The sequence below is a fragment of the Capsicum annuum genome, chromosome 1 (genome assembly GCF_002878395.1).
Source record: "Capsicum annuum cultivar UCD-10X-F1 chromosome 1, UCD10Xv1.1, whole genome shotgun sequence".
NCBI classification, from domain to species: Eukaryota; Viridiplantae; Streptophyta; class Magnoliopsida; order Solanales; family Solanaceae; genus Capsicum; species Capsicum annuum.
Window position 1 is genome coordinate 7,054,893 of NC_061111.1, and position 21,672 is coordinate 7,076,564.

A 21,672-nucleotide genomic window follows, 5' to 3' on the forward strand; every position below is an offset into this window, starting at 1 on the left:
ATAATATGCAATTCATTGATTTGAAGTGAACTTAGATACTTAGGAAAATTGAAAACTAATGTTGGAGTTTCTTTTTTAACCTAATCATTATTAAAGGTAAGTAGGGAGGTTATCATGAATATGACTTCTCGTGTTGAAATTTAAGAATATTTTCTTCATATAAAAAATAAATATAACTTTATCAAAAAATTTAGTTTAAATAAGTGTCATCTTAGAAATTCAAGATAAATAATTATAGTATGCTTTTTCTACTATTATCGTAAACTCCACTTTTTAATACTGGTCAATTTTCAAGAAACATTTATTAAATAGAAATTGTTAATAAACTACATATTTTATGTATTAATGTCTTAATGGATGTGATTTTTGCTAAGATTACACTTATTTTGAGATGAAGGGAATAATTCTTTGAAGAGTTTCAGATAGACTTTGATGACATTCCATATTATAAAAAAGTTGATTAATTTCACATGCAAAATTTTAAATTTAATTTCATTCAGATAATGATTCAATTCTCAGCTATGCAAATTAGCAAAAAAAAAAAAATGCATAAATTAAAACGAATGTCTCAGAAGCTTGTAGTTCATATGGTTCTAATGCTAACACATATTTAACAGGAACTGAAACATAATGCCTGGCATCTTTAATTTATCTTACTGGAAACAACTATCAACCACTACTTCTTAATTCAAGTAATATTAAATACATATGACATGAAATTTTTTAACCAAAATAGAAATTATTCTCATATATTTTCGTAATCACACCTTTCAAAATATTATTACCCAAAAAAGTCAATCTCAAAGGGTGAGTCAAATTTAGCCAAATCTAATACTTTGTATGTCCAGCCAAATAAACCCAAGAATTCTACTGAACGTTGAATTTTTACTCCATCATGAATACTTTTGGAGAAACACTTATCAACTCTTCCTCACTGTGAATATTTTTAGAGAATCGAATACTTTTGGAGAAGCACTTATCAACTCTTTCTTACTCTGAATACTTTTGAAGAAACATTCGCTCGTTCTCTTCTTTAGCTCTTGTTGTGTCTCTTTGTTGCGTCGTTATATTTTTTACGGTAAGAAACCTACAAACTATTGATAAGAAATCTTCCAAAAAATTTAAAAGTCAGATTTAGTTAGGCCTTTCCTCATAGTACTATTTTTTTCTTTTTCGTAAAGTTTGATAAAATAAATATCATAAAAGAAGACAAAGAATAGATTGTTACCTGAAAAGAATAAGAATGAATAGATACAATAATTTATATCATTCAAAACTAAAAATTTCACATGAAATTAATCATCTTTCAAAATCCGAATCATCAACTGTCTATATATATATTATCATCATCATACATCTTCAAGATACCTACAAAAACAACGCACTTTAAAATAAATTAAATATGACAAAAATATTTCTTGACGTAAAAATAATTATAAAGCAAACAATGACGAATGATCTAAGACCAAAAGTAAATAATCTTGTTCCATATGTTTGTTAAATATGGTATTGTATTGTTGTAGAAAGATTGTCAATTTATAAAAGTTTAAATCCTTTTTCAAGAAAGAAATTATTTAAATATAATAAATTTATATTTTTGCGATAAATATCTATCAATTTTAGAAAAATATGAATTCCAAAACAATAAGATAATACAAGTATTTTTTCGTTACTCATTGTACGTTTTTAAAGTTATTTGTGGACTTTGACTTTGCTTTTTATTTAAAATAAAATAGACTTCATTGTCTTATTTAAAATAAAAAAAATCACGCACACTTATGATTCCTAAAACTTAGGAGTTTTTTTTTTAATTCTTCTTAGAGTAACATTGTCTTATTACCATATATAATAGGACTCTTAATTTTTTTTCTTTCCATATACATTTTAGGATTTAATATTATAGTTAATATTATTAAAATAATTAAATAATAATTTGAGCAAAATAGTAAAAAAGCGATTTTGTCTATTGCTAAGTCTTTTAATGAAGAACAAAAAGTTCAAAAAACTTTTCTAAGGGTCTTCACACTTATGTAACTTTTAATGAAGTGCAAAAAATTCAAAATCTATATTTTATTGTAAGCACATATATATTTTACCATCACAAGTTTCAAGTGGTTAATGAATATAATATATTGTAGATGTAGATTTATAGACTTTTTAAATATTCTTAAAATCAAATTTAGTTTATTTAGAATTCTTAAACTTATGAAAAAAATATTAGTTGTCATTAATTTTGATGACTTTTAATAAGGAAAGGTTTTACCATAAATATATTTAATTAATTTTCAACTATTAAAAAAATAATGTTTGAACTTTTTGTCCTTAATTAAAAGTCTTTACTTTAGACAAAAAAATTTCTAATATTTAAGATTTGAAAATTAATTAAATATATTTATGGTAAAACCTTTCCTTATTAGAAGTCATCATAATAATTCATGACAACTAATACTTTTTCATTAGTTTAAGAATTCAAAATCAACTAAATTTAATTTTAAGAAGATTTGGAAATCTAGTAATAAATATAAAATGGTTATAATTAGAAAAAATTTAAGAAGTACCAAATATTTAAACGTTTTAAGTACGCAATAAGAATGTAATCAATGATTTTGTAAAGATTTAACTTTAAAAATAAATGAAGATTTTATATTATTAAAGACGGAGAGGTGAAATAAAGTACGAACATACAACTTTTGTTAAGCAAAATAAGAATTTTGAAAGGAAACATAACATATCAAAGTTTTGTGCCCTAAAATATTGTAGATGTGTTAATTTTAATGGATAAAAAATAAATGCGAAAAGAAAAATCCTTACCTCTTCATCAACTTCATCAACTAACTTAAAAAGTTTTGGAGTACCAATAATTTTTTTATTGGACCACTTTCTATGATCAACAGTTTTATTATGGACATGCAATCAGATGACTTCAACTTCAGAATAGGAGATAACGTTTGTTGGGAAATAGATTCAATTTTCAGAATCGTTGACTGACCATTGAAAGCATTCAGCATGTTATATCAAAATGCTGGGGATGGGTCACCACTTACCACCATTACAATCCGAGAATAAGTCGAGGTTGAGAAAGTAAAGGAGCCAGTTTTCAGCTGTGACGAGTCATTCGATCAAAAGACAGTTGTTTCATTTCATAGTGCCTGCTCTTCTGAAGTGAATCTCCCATCATTAAACTGCAACTGTGTTGCCTCAAAGTTCCCGACTTCTTGTTAACTATAAGTGACTTTCACTTGACTAAATAGAAAGTCCTCTTATCATTGTTGCACTGCCAATGATTGTCATTACAACAACAACAACAACAACAGCGAGAATCAATCTCAAAGTATCTTAACTGACCCACTCAGTATCATTGGCATATAACAGATCAACAATAATAGTGCAAATCATTGAAGAATTCAATGTTCTCTGCTCTACCAAGATTCAAGTCAACAATCCAACACTAATATTATACATGAACTTCTCGATGAATTGATATGCATACAATGTATAAGCCAGTCTTTTTGGATCCTCTAAATATGCAATACTTCTGGAGGACCTGTCAGTATTTTCAAAGAGTTTGAGTACAATAGATTTTATGAGTTAGAAAAAATAACATTTTTCGTCCTTTTAAAATATAAGAACAATAATATTGGTGTTAACAAATTAACATAGCTTGCTGTAGGAGTTACCACATTTGTTATTGGCATAATACAAAAACAAACACTCAAACTTGCCCTCAACTGGCAAGTAAGCAATCCAACTTTGAGTATGCACATCTAGACACTCCAACTCGTCTCCGCTCTATAACATGAACACTTTTAACTTACAAAATGATCATCTAGACACCTCCAAAATTTGTATGTCACGTCAGCATCGGGTGTCCATGAGATACAACGGGGACAAGTTGGCTCTCAAAGTTGGAATGATTATTGCCAGCCAAGGCCATGTTTGAGTGTATGTCAATATATTATGCCTTTGTTGTTTCCAATTTTCAACTTTCCAATGTCAGCAAGACTTCCTAGAGTACAAATTTCATATTCAACCTGTCAATTAAATCAACAATAAAAACTTGTAATAAATTCATTTCTTTACTTGCCTGGTGGACTAAGGTGTTGCAACAACATTTACTCTCCAAAAATTTCTTTCTATTCGCACTTCTAGAGTGTCATTACCAAAACTCTGCTGCTCCTCTTGGATCTCTTTAGCTGAAAACGCCGCAGATTGGCTTGAATTTTCCACCTCAATTATCTGCAAAGTCGGAATATCTCCCAGATCGTGAGGGATGCTGTTCAAGCGAAGGCAACTCTTAAGAACTAGATGTTCTAGGCAAGGAAAATGATCATTTGAGGCACTCCATTCCTCTAAATCTGACACCTCGATCAGCAACAGTTTTAAAGAAACAAACCCCTCTTCAATGTGTTCCCACTTTGGACCTGTGAAGGCGTAATTCTTTAGTTTGAGTACCTCGAGATTTGGTAATCTACAAAGAGAGCTCATGCTCTCCCATGGCAAGTAAGTGAAGCTCAACGTCAATTTCTTAAGATTCTCTGGAAGTGCATCGAGATGAAGAGATAATTTTGGTACTTGTACGGGTGGTTTCAATCCAACAATCTTTAATGCCTCGAGTTGAGGCAGGAGAGCAAGATTTCTAATGCAATCTGACCACAAGGCTGAAACTGATTCACTACAATAAGGCCACAGATTTTCAGATGTGCAAAGAAAATTACTCCAGGGAATCTGGACTGGATAAGTATACTCGACTGTTTCACAGATTCCCAATTTCGACATCCTTTGTACAATCTGAAAGGGTTATATTGGCAAGTGTTTGTAGATTACTCAAAACAGATGAATTGTTATGTTTGGTTGGGCTTGGCAAACAGATGCTTGGTTTAACATGGAGATATCTGAGGTTTGGCATCTTCCATATATCCCTAGGCAAAGTGGAGTCACTTGAATACACATGAAGGATTAAAGTCTGCAAACTCCAAAACTGAGATACTGGTGGAAAGAATTCACTACCAGTGGCCAATGCAAGGTAACGCAAATTAACAAGTTGCATTATCTCATTGGGAAACCGTGGGAAATGTTGGAAGGTGATATCTAGAACCCTGAGCAATTTGAAATCTATGTATGAAAAGATTGAACTTAGGAAAATGTCGAATCCCAAGATGGAACGAGAAACAGAAACAGTACGATCAGTGGGTTGGAAAGAGTAACTTGCGTAGATGGTGCTACAATTGAAACTAACTCGACGCAGAGCTGTTATTTCGCTTTCTGATAGAACACTGTGGGAGTGCTTCAAGACATGTAGAAAGTTGTCTTTTAGCTTCTTCTAAGCAAAAGTTTCGCATGATATCATGTAGTTTACATGTTTTGAGTTTTCCATTAGACCACTTTTCAGCTAAAACCAAACTTCTACCAATAAGATCCTTCAAGCACTCGTCTGCTATCTTTTCCACGGTCATAAGCGCTGTTGCATTAAGGAAGCCTTCGGCAATCCATAGCCTGATCAGCTTCGACAACGGAATCTCAAAATCTTCAGGATATGCTCCCATGTACAAGAAGCAGGCTTTTAGATGTTGAAAGTAAGTAGTTGTAACTTAGAGCTAGTGTGTCTAAACACTGCCCTGGCTCACGATTTACAAAGGAACCCACACTTTCTGCAACAGTGTTCCAGCAATCAGGAGTCTTACTCATTTTCGAGAGATGTCCCGCAACCACAACAATTGCTAGAGGTAGTCCTTGGCATTTTTCTGCAATACTTCTTCCGATCTCTTCCAATTCAGGCGGACATACTCTTTTCCCAAAAAGTTTCTGACAGAGTAGCTCCCAACCTTCATCATTGTTTTGAAAATTCAGTCGGTGAGGTTGCCGGTCTGGATTAGCATGAGTTACTACATCAATGAGCCTACTCGTTAGGATGACACGACTTCCATTGTCATCATCAGGAAACAACCTGCTCATGTTGTCCCAAGCAGCAGTGCTCCACATGTCATCGACAACAATGAGAAATCTCTTACGTTTTAAACTTTTTTGCAACCGGTCAGCAATATTTTCTTGATATATTTCTTCTTGATAAACAGGTTGCTTGTAACTCTCTTGATTGATTTCATTAATTCGAGGAACAACTTGATAAAAGAGGTCAAGTAACATGTCTTTTTCTCTATACTCGTAAGAAACAGTGGTCCAAGCACGAACTTCAAACCAATTAACAACTAAAGGATCATTATATGCTCTTTTTCGCAAGAGTTGTTTTACCAATACCAGCCATTCCGGCTATAGAAATGATATCTAGTTCACGCGGCCCATGTCTGAGACTATGAATTATTTTCTCCAATTCGTCCTGGAAACCAACTGGTTTTTGTTGCACACTTGGACTACATACAAGCCTAGCCGGTGAAATCTTAGAATTAAACTTCAAAGTGATAATCTTGTCACCCTTAATTTTCATCGCTTCTTTTCTGATAAATTCCATTTCTTCAACTGCTACTTGCAATCTCCTACATAGTACTGAGTAGGCCTTTTTCTTCGGTAGTTTGCATTTTTAGCCAGGAAATATTTTCTCAGTTTCGAGTCAACAGTATCTTCAACTTGATATGTTTTCTCGTTGATCTTTCCTTCCAACAATTTCAGCCCTTCGTGTCAATGCTTTATCTCTCCATAATCCGCCAAGAACTCCTGAAAAGCAATAATTCTTTTGCATAGTGATAAGATCTCATCTTTCCTCCGATGATTATTCAGTAATGGATGACCGCATTGCAGGAATAGATAGAGCGAGCATACAGCAGAAGCCAGAGCAGCATAAGCCATTTCTGCTTCCTTAGAAATTACATTAAGGATACAATGAGTTTACCACAATATATTCTGCAATCGTCATAATATTACTCCTCTAATCACTTTTAAACTTTGTTAGTGAAAAAATGAGTTCAACTGCTGTACATGATAGTGTATCAGGTTAAAATGGACAGCAATAACAGGTAACACAGTCTATAATAGTCCTAATTTCAGTAACCTAGGAAACAAAGTAAATAACCTCACATATCCAATTATAATATGCAAATGGTGTTATAAAACGTATAAACAATAGTTGAGGTATGAAACTATTGTTGAAAGTTCAGGTATGAAACTCAAATGATTAATAGTTGAGGCATGTTTAGATAAATAGTTAGTAATAGTTCAAGTATGAAACTCAAAACACCAGAATACTTAGCTGTGTTTTTCACCCTCCACTCTTCACAAAAAATATTAAATAGGTTAAAAGAAGAGTGAATTGGTCAAAAAAACCTAGACTATCATCATTTTGCGAGTTTCATACCTATATTATTAGGTTTTTCTGTTAACCATAAAACTATTACACTTCTTGGCATTACTTAGTTTGGGCCTTAGTTAGTTGGGCCTCTTATATTTATCTGTATCAGGCTGTGAACCCAATAGGCAGTCACCCACTGTTTTGTAATAGTTAGTAGGAATATTATAAGGGAGAGAGACGATTATTCATTTTCTTGAGAGAAACAAGAAAGCTTTTTTCCTCTCTTTGACTCATCTTCTTCGGCTCAAATCTTAGTTGTTTCTTCACTGAATTACGAGTTAAATCTTCATGTTTTCATGGTATCAAAAGCCAGTAATCCGTTCCCGCTCATTTTTCCAATTCTAGCAATGGTACCCTTGGAGTGTTTCATGATTTTTTCTGGCCATGAGCGATTCATCTCTTCGAAGTTTGGTCATTTTGAGCCTTCCGGGGAGATTTTCAGCTAGAGCTCGTGGAGTTTTGGGTTTGGAATTCGATTTTGGCTGATCAATTTTTCGTGCGATTGCTTATCACTTTCTAGGGTTTTGGTTCTCTATAATTGGTACTTTATCTTCTACTTCGTCGATTTTTCATCAATCGAATTGGTACACATTCTTTTGTACCTACAAATATGGTGAATGTTGTTGAATCCTCTAGTACCACGTTTACCCCCGAACCATCTAGCCCATTGTATCTTTAGTCCTCTAATGTTCCCAGAGTTTCTTTAGTTTCTGTTCCATTCTCAGGGACAGGATTTGGGAGTTGGAGATGTAATATGATAGTCTCTTTGTCTGCTCGAAACAAGATAGATTTTATTAATGGCAGTTGTGCCAAACCTGCCGAGGGATCTCCTCAACTTAGGCAGTGGGATAGATGCAACAATATGGTCATTTCATATTTGACTAACTCCTTGAATCCAGACAAAGCTGAGAGTGTGCAGTATTCTAAGACTGCTGAAAGTATATGAAAACAACTCAATAAAAGATATGGAACCATTAGTGGGACGAAGGTTTTTGAAATTAAAAAGGAGTTGGCTTCTACTATCCAAGGTAGTCTAGATATAGCATCCTATTTCAACAAGTTGAAGAAGTTGTGGGATGAGCTTAAGTTTGTCTGTGGTTCCAAGATTTCTTGTTGTACCTGTGCTGTAAGAGTTGATTTACAACGAGAAGATCTTATATTGGTGTTCGAGGGAATTTGTTAATGATGGATCCTCTTCCATCTTTGGATAGTGCTTAGAATATCCTTCTTAAGGATGAAAGACAGAGACAACTTCCAGTTCTTCCTTGTTTAATACTGAATCTGCTTCTTTCAATGTGGTCACTAACATCTCTACACCCACTCATCATCTTTCTAGGCAATTTATCCCTAATCATTCAGCAGGATCTTCATCAGTTCATTTACCTACAAGACAGTTCTCTCAGAGAATTAATTTTGATCAATCTAAGTCCAATTTGGTTTGTAGGTATTGCAAGAAGCCTAGACATCTTATGAATAAATGTTACAAACTTCATGGCTTTCCACCTAATTTCAATTCACCAAAGGTAAAAAAAAAGTTGCTGCAAATGTGGAGTTATCGGGATCTAGTGCAGACAGTGATGTTATTCCTCCTGAGCCTTCTTCAAGTTCCTCCTTTATTCCTGATTGACAAAGGACCAGCACAATCAACTTTTGATGTTGCTGCAACAAATTAGAGTATCAAAATCACATCCTCGTGGATCTGCTAACTTTGCTGGTATAATATCTAACTCTCTTAAGAATGTGTCATATGGTACTTGCATGCTAACTAAAACAAATGATTACATTAATTGATTCAGGGGCCACCGACCACATGACATTTGATAAATAGCTTCTATTTGACATTAAACCCCTAGTTATGCCATACCTTGTCACCTTACCTAATGGCTACAAAGCGAAAGTCACGTGTACTGGGTCTTTTAATTTTCTATCTTTCACACTCCACCAAGTACTTTATATACATAGCTTTCACTATAACATTGTTTCTCTGTCTAAGCTTGTTTCTCAATTAGATTGCATTGTCTTGTTTACTAAACTCTCTTGTTTAATACAGGCCCCTTCACTGAATAGGCTACTGGTTGTTGGTAAACTGGATGATGGGCTTTACAAGCTTGAGCAATCTACTCCCATTTCTACATCTACTTCCTTACCGTCTACTGGTTTCAGTAGTTTTGTTTCTGAAAGTATTGTTTCTAGTTCCATCTCTTCTGTGAGTCTGGTGAGTGCAATATAGAGTCTGGTTGTCATGAGTCATCTAAGTCTTTTGTTTCACCCTCTCCCATATCCCATTGTAATTTTGTTTGTGATATAAATAAAATGGAAATATTATGCCACAATAGATTGGGACACTTTCCCTTTGCCGGGATGAAAAATATTTCTTATATTCCTTGTGATTTTTCCTCAAAACAGTCATTTACTTGCACTATTTGTCCTCTTGCTTGACATTCTAGGTTGCCTTTTCCAGATAGTTCAATCCAAACTTCTTGTCCCTTTCAACTTATTCACGTGGACACATGGGGTCCATACAAAAGTCCCACTTATAATAATTGTAGGTATTTCTTGACTATTGTTGATGACTACTCTAGAGCAACCTGGACTCATCTTATGGGTTCAATGAGTAATGCTTTTTCTTTAACTAAATCTTTTGTGCCTTTAGCTAAAACCAGTTTCTGTCTACCATTCAAACTCTTCGAAGTGACAATGCTTATGAACTTGGTTCTAGTCATTCTGCCTCTGAATTCTTTCTTACTCATGGAATTACTCACCAAACTTCTTTCCCTCACACACCACAACAAAATGGTGTGGTTGAGAGAAAACACAAATATTTGTTGGAAACTGCAAGGGCTTTGTTACTCCAATATAGGCTGCCTCTCAAGTTTTGGGGTGACTCTGTACTTACGGCCACTTATCTCATCAATAGATTCCCCTCCAAATTACTTCATAATAAATCTCCTTATGAGATACTTCACAGTACCCCTTCTTCCTATTCACATATCAAAACTTTTGATAGCCACTGTTTTTCCTCTGTACCCAAGATTAACAGGGATAAGTTTCAGCCTAGGGCTGCTCCTTGTGTTTTGTTGGGTTACCTACTTGGGTGTAAAGGTTACAAGCTTTACAACATTACTACTAAAGTCACATTTATATCTAGAGATGTTATCTTCCGTTAAGATATTTTTCCTTTTGCATCTCCCTCTATTTCTTTTCTTTTATTTTTCTAGTACCATCTCCTCCAATTTACTATGATTCCCCTACCCCTTCTATTTCTCCTCCCACTCCTCCCCCTTCCACTTCTACTTCTTTAAGTCTTCCTTCACATTCAACACCTCCTCTAAGAGTCTTCTCGAATTCATGTTCCTCCAGCCCACTTGCAATAATTTGTGTGTTCTTTACCTCCTTCTTTGCGTGGACCTGAATCTGTTCCTTCTAGTTCTCATTCTTTAGTTAGTATGGTTGAATCTGACCTTATTCTTATCACCAGGCAGTGTCCATTCCTGCCTGGCAAGATGCCACGAAAAAAGAATTTGAAGCTTTGGAAGCTAATAACATTTGATCTATAGTTTAATTACCCCGGGGGAAGAAACCCATAGCTTGTAAATGGGTTTATAAAATCAAATATAAAGCAGACGGGTCTGTAGAAAGATATAAGGCTCGGCTAGTAGTTAGAGGGGATACTCAAGCTGTAGGTGTGAACTTCAATGAAACTTTTTCCCTTGTCATTAAATTCTCAACTGTCAAGTGCCTCATTGCGGTGGTTGTCAAAAAGCAGTGGCCTCTTTTTCAACTTGATGTAAATAATGCATTTTTGCATGATGACGTTGATGAAGTAGTATACATGAAGCTGCCCCCTGGTTTGATTACTTCTACTTTTGTTGGGTCCTCCTCACTGGTGTGCCTTCTTCAAAAGTCTCTATATGACTTGAAATAAGCCTCTCGACAATGGTATTCTAAGTTGTAACGCCTCGATTTTTTGAACCGAAACGCTACACGGTGCCCATGACCCCGAAGGACCACAAGCTAACCCATGACTTATATCTGTACCTGGGCACTGAATAACCATACTGTAAAATATGCAAAAACATAATACTGTAAGGCCATAAGGTTCAAATCTGATGTAATATCTAAAAATGGTATAACAATACCAACATAAATCTAAAATAATTTTCTGACATGCTGTAGTTTGAAAACCTCTAAACTGAACTGAATAAGAAGTTGAGGGGACATGTTCCCAACTAACTCCGTCAACTGAAATAACTGAAAACTGAAATAGTGATATTAATAATAACATAATTGTCCTTGAAGGATGAGGACTCACTGTTAATTACTGCTGCTGGCTGAATCTAAAATTGCTAAGGGAGCTCTGGATCCTGTGCGTCCAAACCTATGGTATAAGACACCATAGTGTGAGAAAAGTATGCGTCGGTACTTTGAATGTACTGGTATGCAAGTGAGGTAGGCTGAATGCATGGGGTTCATATGTATGAACAATACTGACTAACATGAACATGAGAATACATGCATGAATATATAATAACTGTAACTGAAACTGTACTAGTACTTGATACTAAATTCTGTGTACTGATTTACTGACATCTGAGTTTACTGAATAAAGAGGAGCTGATGTTATATTACTGATAAAGAAAATAACTGTTTCTGATAGTTCTGGTTATGAAGAACTGATCTGATTGACCGTATATAACAGACCTAAAATTGAGTTCGTGATAACATGACTACTGAGTATGAATACTAACGACATGTATTTACTGATAACATATCATGACTAATAACTGAATTCTGATAACTGATATATCTGATAATATGAGTTCTGATAACTGATAGCATGAATAACTGTATCTGACAGTCCTGAATCTGATGGAACTAGCTGAGTTCCGTACTGTATCTGAGTTGACTGTATCTGTCAGTCCTGATATCTTGAAGAACTATCTGAGTTCTTTTACTGAGACTGATACTGAAACTGTGGAAGTAGTTATCTAACCGACATACCCCAAATACGCTATAATAGCTAAGTTGGGGTCCAATTTATGCCCTGATTGGAAGGGTGACAATACCGCGCCACTGGTAAGGACAAGCTGTGAGTGACCCTCATCTGGCAGGTAATTTAATGAGAACGGTGAGAACCCTCATCTGACAGGTTAAGCCACCTGATCTACCCTCAACTGACAGGTATTGATGTCTCAACCTATGCTGGCTACATAGTTCTGAAACGCAAGGATTGCTTCTAAGAATCACACCCTCTACTGAAAGGTGAGTTCCCATCCTTGGATTCGCTCGGTGCTGAATCCTACTCCTAACTGAATAACACTGAACTGATTTCCTAGTTCATACTAGAATTAGCTGAACTGTTACTGATTGTTCTGTTTAAATAAACTGAACATGGACTGAGTTTATTGAGTTTCGATGACTAGCGGAACACTATTGAATTCTGTTAACTGACTAAATGCTACTGAGTTCTGTTAGCTGACTGAGTTTACTGATATCTGAACTGAATACTGAACTAAACTGTACTGATACTGAGATTTACTGAATTCCATAGACTGACGGAATATCACTGAGATTACGTAGATTACTGAGTACTGAGTAAAACTGAACTGATACTGCCTTTACATTAGTTTTCCTGAGTCATGAGACTGACTGAAGTCTACTAAACATGGCTTGACTGAGAGTATCGTGAAAGCATGACATGGCTCTAGGCACCTAGCTATATTTTTCGAGTACAAGTACCCCCAGGACTTGATGGAAGGAAACTGACACATCATGAAAATTCTTGATCATACGACTAAAGTCCGAAATTCATAATACCATAAGTTGGGGATTTCATGAAAGCACTTGATAATCATAATCTTGTACATGAATAGGAATGTATCCTAACACATCATAATTTCACAATTTTAATTTCACTTGCATGACATGAACTTGTATACATGCTAACATAATGTAGTTTCATTACTTAACTTTCATGGACCATTTGTCAAACACTTGCAAGACATAGCATCAACATGGAAATCATTTAGATCGTGTAGTATTAACATGAATTCATTATTTAGATCACTAATGGATCACAAGACATAATTCATTCACTTGAACGTTTTCACAAACACATGAAAGGCATGATTTTATACTTAGGCATATATAACATGCTCCCAATTCATGACCATAACCACTAATTCACATCTCAAGGTTTTCAACATATGATGGTCATGATTCAACACACATGGAAAACATGGATATTTCATTCATCAATGAACATATATCAATATTATGGGTATAACATCCAACTTGCAAATCCCAAGAACTCAACATAAATCTCATATGAATAATACTACAAATAAATTAGTTTTCATGATTTCTGAAATAACTCATGAAATTAAAACACGATTTAACATCAACAACATGATTATAAACATCCCACAACAAAATATTCATGATACATAACTTAAAACTTGATTCTTGAGCTTCATGGATGAAAAGAATCCATGAATGAACGCTATGCATACCTTAGATTGATTATCCGTGAAAGTTAACGGTGAAATTGGCATGAATCTTGAAACCCCCAATTGAACCCTTACTTGTTCTTGATAATTTTTGAGAGAATTTGAGAAAAAGGGAGTATATTATTCTCTAAATTAGGCTTAATGCCGTGTTTGAGCATATATATAGGATGGGCAAAAGACTAAAATACCCCTGGAGAAAGAGAGAAAGACACAACTATCCTATGTTGTTTTCAGGCTGATAGGCTGAAGTAAATTGATCATAACTCTTTGCTCCGATGTTTAAATTGGATGAAACTAATTGCATTGGAAAGAGAAATCAAAGAGCTTTTCATTGATATATAGCAGATCTCACAGTTTAAAATATTCAAGAAGTTATGATCGTTTGAAGTTAACCCTGAAATGCTGAAAATTTTTAGAGCATGCTACAGAGCATGCGACGCATGCAAATCGCATGGTGATTCTGTTTTAGAATCCAAACACGCCTTAAACGGATTTCAAAAATTCCGAAACTCACTCGAGATGTACTCTTGATTTCCCCGATCACAACGCAACTTGAAAATCCAAAAACGGAGGTCGAAAAGATCATCAAATAAATTCCCGAAGTTCGAAGGTATAAGATGAAACTAAGTGTTTCTAACACACAGCAAAATTCTTCTAAGTGTTGGATTTCCTTATCAAGCCTTAAGGAGCTGAATTTGACTTAGGATTTTTATGGGGTCTTACATAAGCTCTCTCAAGCTCTATGTTCTCGGGGCTACTCCTATTCCATGAATGACTATTCTCTCTTTTCTAAAACATCGGGATCTTCTGTTGTACTGATAGTTGTTTATGTTGACGATGATATTCTCACTGGTGATGAATTGGAGGAAATAGCTGCTTCAAAGTGCTTTCTTCACGACCAGTTTAAGATCAAGGATTTGGGCCTTTTCAATTTTTGGGGCATTGAAGTTGCTTATTCTTCTGAAGGTATGTTGCTTCACCAAAGTAAATTCATACGAGATCTTCTTTTGGAGCTTAATTGTTCTGATGTCACTGCTGTAACTGGTCCTCTTGACTTGCGCGTCAAACTCGAAGTTGATTCTGGTGTTCCACTTCCTGCTTTTGAGACTTACAGGAGCCTTGTTGGCAAACTGAATTTCTTAACCCATACTAGACCTGACTTATGTTTTGTTGTGCAACATCTCAGTCAATTCCTTCAACGGCCTACATCCACACATATGGAGGTTGCTTTACATCTCCTATGGTATTTGAAAGGTATTTCTGGTCTTAGGGCGTTCTTCAATAACTCTTCTAATGTTTCTATATCTGCATATTGTGATAGTGATTGGGCTGCCTGCCCCGACACTCGTCGTTCTGTCACTAGTTTTTGTGTTTTACTAGGGGGTTCTCTCATTAGTTGGAAGGCGAAAAAACAACCAATTATCTCACTTTCATCTACTGAGGCAGAGTACCGTGCTATTAGCAAACTGGTTACTGAGTTGACATGGCTTGTCCGACTTCTTGACGATTTCTACTCGCCTTCTTCTACTCTAATTCCCATATTTTGTGACCATTAAGCTGCCATCCACATTGCTCGGAACCCCATTTTCCACGAGTGAACAAAGCATATTGAGCTAGATTGTCACTTCACTCGAACAAAGCTTGGTGATGGTTTAGTGGTTCTTCACCATGTTTCTACTTCTTCACAGCTTGCTGATCTCTTTAACTGTTAATGTTCGTAATCATTAGATCGCAGCCATGGAAGATGATCGAAAACCCTAGATCTCAAGGGTTGAAGAGAGAGAATTTATTGAGAATAATAACATGGAAAAATTTGTTCTACCTTCTAGAAGTGTCTATACATATAATAGGAAGAAAAGGTAAAAAATATTTTATGAGCCCGGGTCATGTAATAAGTTGGGCCTGTGTATCGGGTTGATGTCAACACCCTCCTCAAGCTGGAGGGTGTCAAGACACCCAGCTTGCGCAAACAAGAGAGATGAGAAGGACCAGACAAGGGCTTGGTCATGATATCAGCAACCTGGGCAGCAGAGGAAATGTGATGAAGGGAAACGACACCAGAACTGATGCAATCTCGAACATAATAACAATAAATCTCGATATGCTTCGTCTGTTCATGAAACACCGAATTCCTAGCAATGTGAAGGGCAGCCTGGCTGTCACAAAACACAGGAACATGGGAAGAGATAGATAAACCCATGTCAGCAAACAAGCGAGTAAGCCAAACAACTTCAGCAACAACCTTTCTTAAAGCCCTGTACTCAGCTTCTGCTGAACAAAGAGCAATAATGGGTTGTTTCTTACTCTTCCAAGAAATGGGACAACCCCCCAAAAATATGTAGTAGCCAGTGACAGACCGGCGAGATAAAGGGCAAGCAGCCCATTCAGAATCAGCATAAGCACAAAGGTTAACATCAGAAGAGGAGGGTAAGAAAATGCCCTGAGCAGGGGCATTTAAGAAATATCTCAAAACATGAAAGCCGGCAAGCATATGTGGAACACAGGGGTGCTGCATAAACTGACTCAAATGTTGAACAACAAATGAGATGTCAGGTCTGGTGTGTTGAAGAAAATTTAACTTACCAACTAAACGCCTAAAACATATGGGATCAGGCAAAGGATCACCCATGTCTGGGGTCAATTTAATAGCAGGATCCAGAGGAGAAGACACAGGGGTGTAATGAGAACAGTTGAACTCAGTCAACAAATCAGTAGCATACTTATATTGATTAATGAGCAAACCAGAGTCATGAGAAGTTACCTCCAAGCCCAAAAAATAGTGAACTGAACCCAAATATTTTATCTTGAAAAATTTAACAAGAAAAGTTTTAAGAGCAGTCATCTCAGGTAAATCAGAACCAGCAAGGAGGATGTCATCCACATAAACCACAAGAATCACCAATGAAGAACCAGAAGACTTGGTAAACATAGAGTAGTCATTCTTACTGGCAATGTAGCCTCGAGACAACAGAGCATCAGACAGTTTGGAAAACCACTGCCTCGAAGCTTGCTTGAGGCCATAAAGGGACTTTCTCAATTTACAAACCAAGGGGGAAGCAGAAAAAAAGGTGAAGAGGAAGTGACCTGAAGGCCAGGTGGGATTTTCGTGAAAACATCCTTATGAAGGTCTCCGGGAAAAAAGGCATTGTTTACATACAGTTGAAAGACAGTCCAATGTTGTTAAGCAGCAAGAGACAGTAGACATTTCACAGTGGTCAACTTGACCACAGGGGAGAATGGCTCATGATAATCCACACGTTCCTTCTGAGTATCACCCCTAATAACCAATCTGGCCTTGTATCTTTCAATAGTGCCATCGGATTTTTGTTTAATCTTGTACACCCACTTACAAGAAATGGCCTTTTTATTAGGAGGAAGAGGCACAATATCCCAAGTATAGTTTGACTCAAGAGCCCTAAATTCCTGTTGCATGGCCTCTTACCAAGCAGGAACAGAAGTAGCCTGCTGGTAAAACTGAGGCTCGTGCATATGCAAATCAACACTAGATACCTTGGAATCAACTTGAAAAAGTGCATGAGCAATGGAGCAAACAAAATCATGTAAATGAGAAGGAGGATGAGTAAGTCTAGAACTTCTTCTGAGAGGAATAACAGGAGGAGGAGATAAAAAAGTGGCCTCAGGTATAACATTGGAATCATCATTGAGCACAGAGGGGGAAGGAACTGAAGAAGAAGGGAAGGGAGGATCATCAAACACATAATTATCAGGAGGAGGAGGGAAAGTAGAAGAATTAGAAGAAGAGTGATAAGGAAAAATAGATTCATTGAATATGAATCTCTAGAGTAAAATATGGAATGAGAAGAAAGGTTAAGGAGTTTGTAACCTTTCTTACCACAAGGGTAACCTAAAAGTATGCTAGGGATTGACCTGGGCTGAAACTTATCTCTACCAGGTTTTGGGGAAGCAGCATAAGACAAACAACCGAAACTCTTTAAGTGGGCATAAGAAGGAGGAGAACTATATAACTTCTCAAAGGGGGAAATATGGTGAAGAACAACAGAAGGGAACCTATTGATAAGATATGAGGCTGTTAAAACACAATCACCCCAAAACTTGAGGGGAAGATAAGATTGAAATAGTAGTGCCCTGGATACTTCAAGTAGGTGCTTGTGTTTCCTTTCCACAACCCCATTCTGTTGAGGAGTGTGATGAACAGATGTTTGATGAAGGATCCCATTGGTAGAGAAACATTTCTGAAGTTCAATACATTTTCCCAGTTCAAAAGCATTATCAGATCTAAGAGTCTGAACATTACACTGGAAATGTACTTTAACCATGGCAACAAAAGATTTAATGACATAAGAAGTACTACCCTTGGAAGCCAGAAGATGAGTCCAGGTTACTCTAGTGAAATCACCAACTAAGGTTAAAAAATATCTAAAACCATTATATGTGGAAGTGTGATAGGGACCCCAGATATCAGCATGGACAAGTTGAAATGGAAAAGAGGAATGAGTAGATCTTAAAGGAAAAGGAAGTCTGTTCTGTTTAGCCTTTGGAAAAATGTCACAATGAAAAATCTGAGAATGAGAAAGCTTATCAGACAAATAAAAAATGAACTTCATCTTGTGAAAAGGGAGATGACCCAACCTTTGATGCCAGAACAAATCAGTTTTATTTATAATACAAGATTGATTACATTGAGACAACACAGGAAAAGGTAAAGGAACACTAAGGGAAGAGGGATCAATATTGAAGTAATATAACTCATTCTTAGCTCTACCAATTTCCAGTAGCCTTTTCTGAGAAAGGCCCTGCAATACACATTTCGATTCAGTGAAAAGTGCATGACATTTAAGCTGAGTAAGGAGCTTGTGAATGGATATGAGATTAAAGTGAAAGGAAGGAACCAAAAGAACATCATGTAAGATAATGTCTGACTGAAGTTGTAAAGATCCAGTAGACAAAACCTTAACTATATATCCATTTGGTAAAGCTATAAGAAAAGGAGTAGGAAGAGGAATGGGATTAAAGAGAAGATATTTGTGTGGTGTCATATGATTAGTGGCTCCAGAATCAAGTATCCAAGGATTTATCCCTAGTGAAGAGACTGCACATGCATGAAATGCAGTAGAAGTGACAGCAGGATGATCAAACACACCTGCACAATAAACATAACCAGAATCTGGGGAAGCAGAAGTGGTAGAGCTATCAAGTATAGAGGCACTATGATGCAGTTGCTGAAAATGCAGATAATGTTGAAACTGATCTTTGGACAACTTATAATCACCCTCAGTAATAGAAAGAGAAGAAGTTGTGGCATCAGCAAGGGAAGCATCATTTTGCACACAAGAAAGAGCCTTCTCACTCTTTGTAAATTTGAAATCTGGGGGTATCCATGAAGTTTGTAGCACTTATCAATGGTATGCCCTAAATTTTTGCAATATTTGAAAATTAAAGGAGTCATAGGGCTGGAGGTAGAAAACCTCTTAGCATCAGGCTGATAGAAACCAGAAGGAGGAGGTTGGTACCCCCTAGTATAACCAGGAGGTTGAGAATACTGGAAACCTCTACTAGCATCATTGTGTACTTTCTGAGAATGACCTCTTCCAAAAGATGAGTTATAGGATGAAGCATTAAAAGATACTGAATCACCAGAAAAACTGGGAGAAGTAGCAGATGATTGATTTTGGTTCTCAACATGCTGAAGCATGAAGTATGAATGACTAAGAGTAGGAAGAGAGGGCATCATAAGAATGTTACTTCGACACATGGAGTACTCATCATTAATTCCACTCAGAAACTAAAACAACTTTTGTTGTTCAATAAATTTGCCTAAGGCACCACACGTACAAACTGGACCCACATAAGATGTATGTAATTCATCCCACAAGCTACCCATACGAGTAAAATAGGAAGCAATTCTTAATGATCCCTGAACAGTAGAGTTAATCTCTTTTTGGATCTGTATATATTTGGTTCCATTCGATTGGCCAAACCGGTCATTTATGTCCTTCCAGATGTCTTTGGCAGTGTCAAAACACATGACACTGGTGGCCAAATCATAAGAGAGGGAGTTGGTAATCCATGCAATGATCATCTTATTGCATCTCTCATAAAAAGGAAACTAAGGTGAGTTAGCCATAGGTATGGGAATAGTGCCAGTGACAATCCCCAATTTGTTCTTGGCAGATAAGGCAGTAAGCATGTTCTTACACCAGATGATAAAACCAGAACCATCAAAAGGGGGCGATACCAACCTAGATCCCTGATTATCCGATGGATGAAGGTAGAAAGGATGAGTGGGTGAAACCGTAAACTCTTCAAAACCTTGACTAGTGGTGCTATTATCAGTAGACATAGTCGTATTACTTCTAATAAAAGCAAAACCAACAATCTGACAGCCTCTAGCAACAAAACAAAAAAAATTATTCCGGAGTCAAGGGTATAACAAATGTACAAGAGAAAACCGAATCAACAAACAATGTTCCAGGATCAAGAATATAGCAAATATACAAGAGATAGCCGTAAAACAAGAAGAGGTACTGTCCTTTGGATCGGGTTGAAGAATCGAAGCCTCGAATAGGAAGAGCGGATGATAGAGACGAGTATCCACCAGATAATAACACAAATCATCAAAATACCAACCGTCGCCGGAAAATTATCCGATGAAAACCCTTCGTGGGTAACATCGAAAGGTAGAGGAAGATGAGAGGATCGTAGATCTCTGCTCTGATACCATGTTAATATTCGTAATCATCAGATCGCAGCCATGGAAGATGATCGAAAACCCTAGATCTCAAGGGTTGAAGAGAGAGAATTTATTGATAACAATGACATGGAAAAATCTGTTCTACCTTCTAGAAGTGTGTATACATATAATGGGAAAAAAAGGTAAAAAATGTTTCATGGGCCCGGGTCATGTAATAAATTGGGCCTGTGTATCGGGTTGATGTCAACATTAACAAGCCTCTCACTGGAGTTGTTCATCATAGTCTTTTGCTCAAGTTGGGAATGTTACCTCTCTCCAACTTGACAAGGGTCTTGGCATTACTTAGTTTGGGCCTTAGTTAGTTGGGCCTCTTATATTTATTTGTATCTGGGTTGTGAACCCAATAGGTAGTCACCCAATGTTTTGTAATAGTTAGTAGAAATATTATAAGGGAACAAATATTTTGGTAGAGAGACGATTATTCATTTTTTTGGTAGACCACTTTCCTTTTTTAGTAACTTTTAAATTGTAACTTTCTATGTGGCATTTTTAAGACCACAAGCTTGAAGGGCATTTTGGTACATTTGACATATCTTTAATTTAAGATCACAAGATTCAAAAGTATTTTTTATTTTCTTAAACTCCGTATCAAGTCAAATTAGGTCATTCTTTTTTTAAACGGAGGGAGTAGTTAAATATGAAATTCAAAAATCAAGTGTATTTTGACCCTCCATTTTAAAAAAAAAAGAAAAAGAATGGGTTTAAATTTACCCCCTACTTTGAAAAATTGGCTAAATCTACCCTTTGTCATATTTGGAGTCGAATTTATCTTCATTGTCATACTTTGGAGCCAATTTACCATTCTATTTTGAAAAATTAGCTAAATATTTCCTTCATCATACTTTGAGGGCAAATTTACCCTCGTTGTTAGGAAACTTTTCACATGTACCCTTTTTTTAACATAAAAACCCAAATCAACGTTAAATGACCCATTTTTAAAAAAATAAAACACACCCTAATCTAACGCGCCGATCAAACCCACAAAAAGTACACACATAAATACTCGTCCCTCAGTTCTGTTGGTCAAATTTTTCCAACGAACTGTTTTGGGTTAGATTATGGTGTGTTTTATTTTCAAAAAATAGGCATTTAACGTTGATTTGAGTTTTTTTATTAAAAAAAGATACATGTGA

At 36.0% G+C, this 21,672-nt stretch overlaps 1 long non-coding RNA gene and 1 pseudogene across 1 annotated transcript; one reads left to right on the plus strand and one right to left on the minus strand.

The window, feature by feature from the left end:
- Positions 1-2,961: 2,961 nt before the first annotated feature.
- Positions 2,962-6,887, minus strand: LOC107852509 (annotated as a pseudogene).
- A 222-nt stretch (positions 6,888-7,109) lies between these two features.
- Positions 7,110-9,630, plus strand: LOC107866909. Its single transcript, XR_001673062.2, has 2 exons — positions 7,110-9,011; positions 9,348-9,630. It is a non-coding gene; the product is annotated as an uncharacterized LOC107866909 (long non-coding RNA).
- The last annotated feature ends 12,042 nt before the right edge of the window (positions 9,631-21,672 follow it).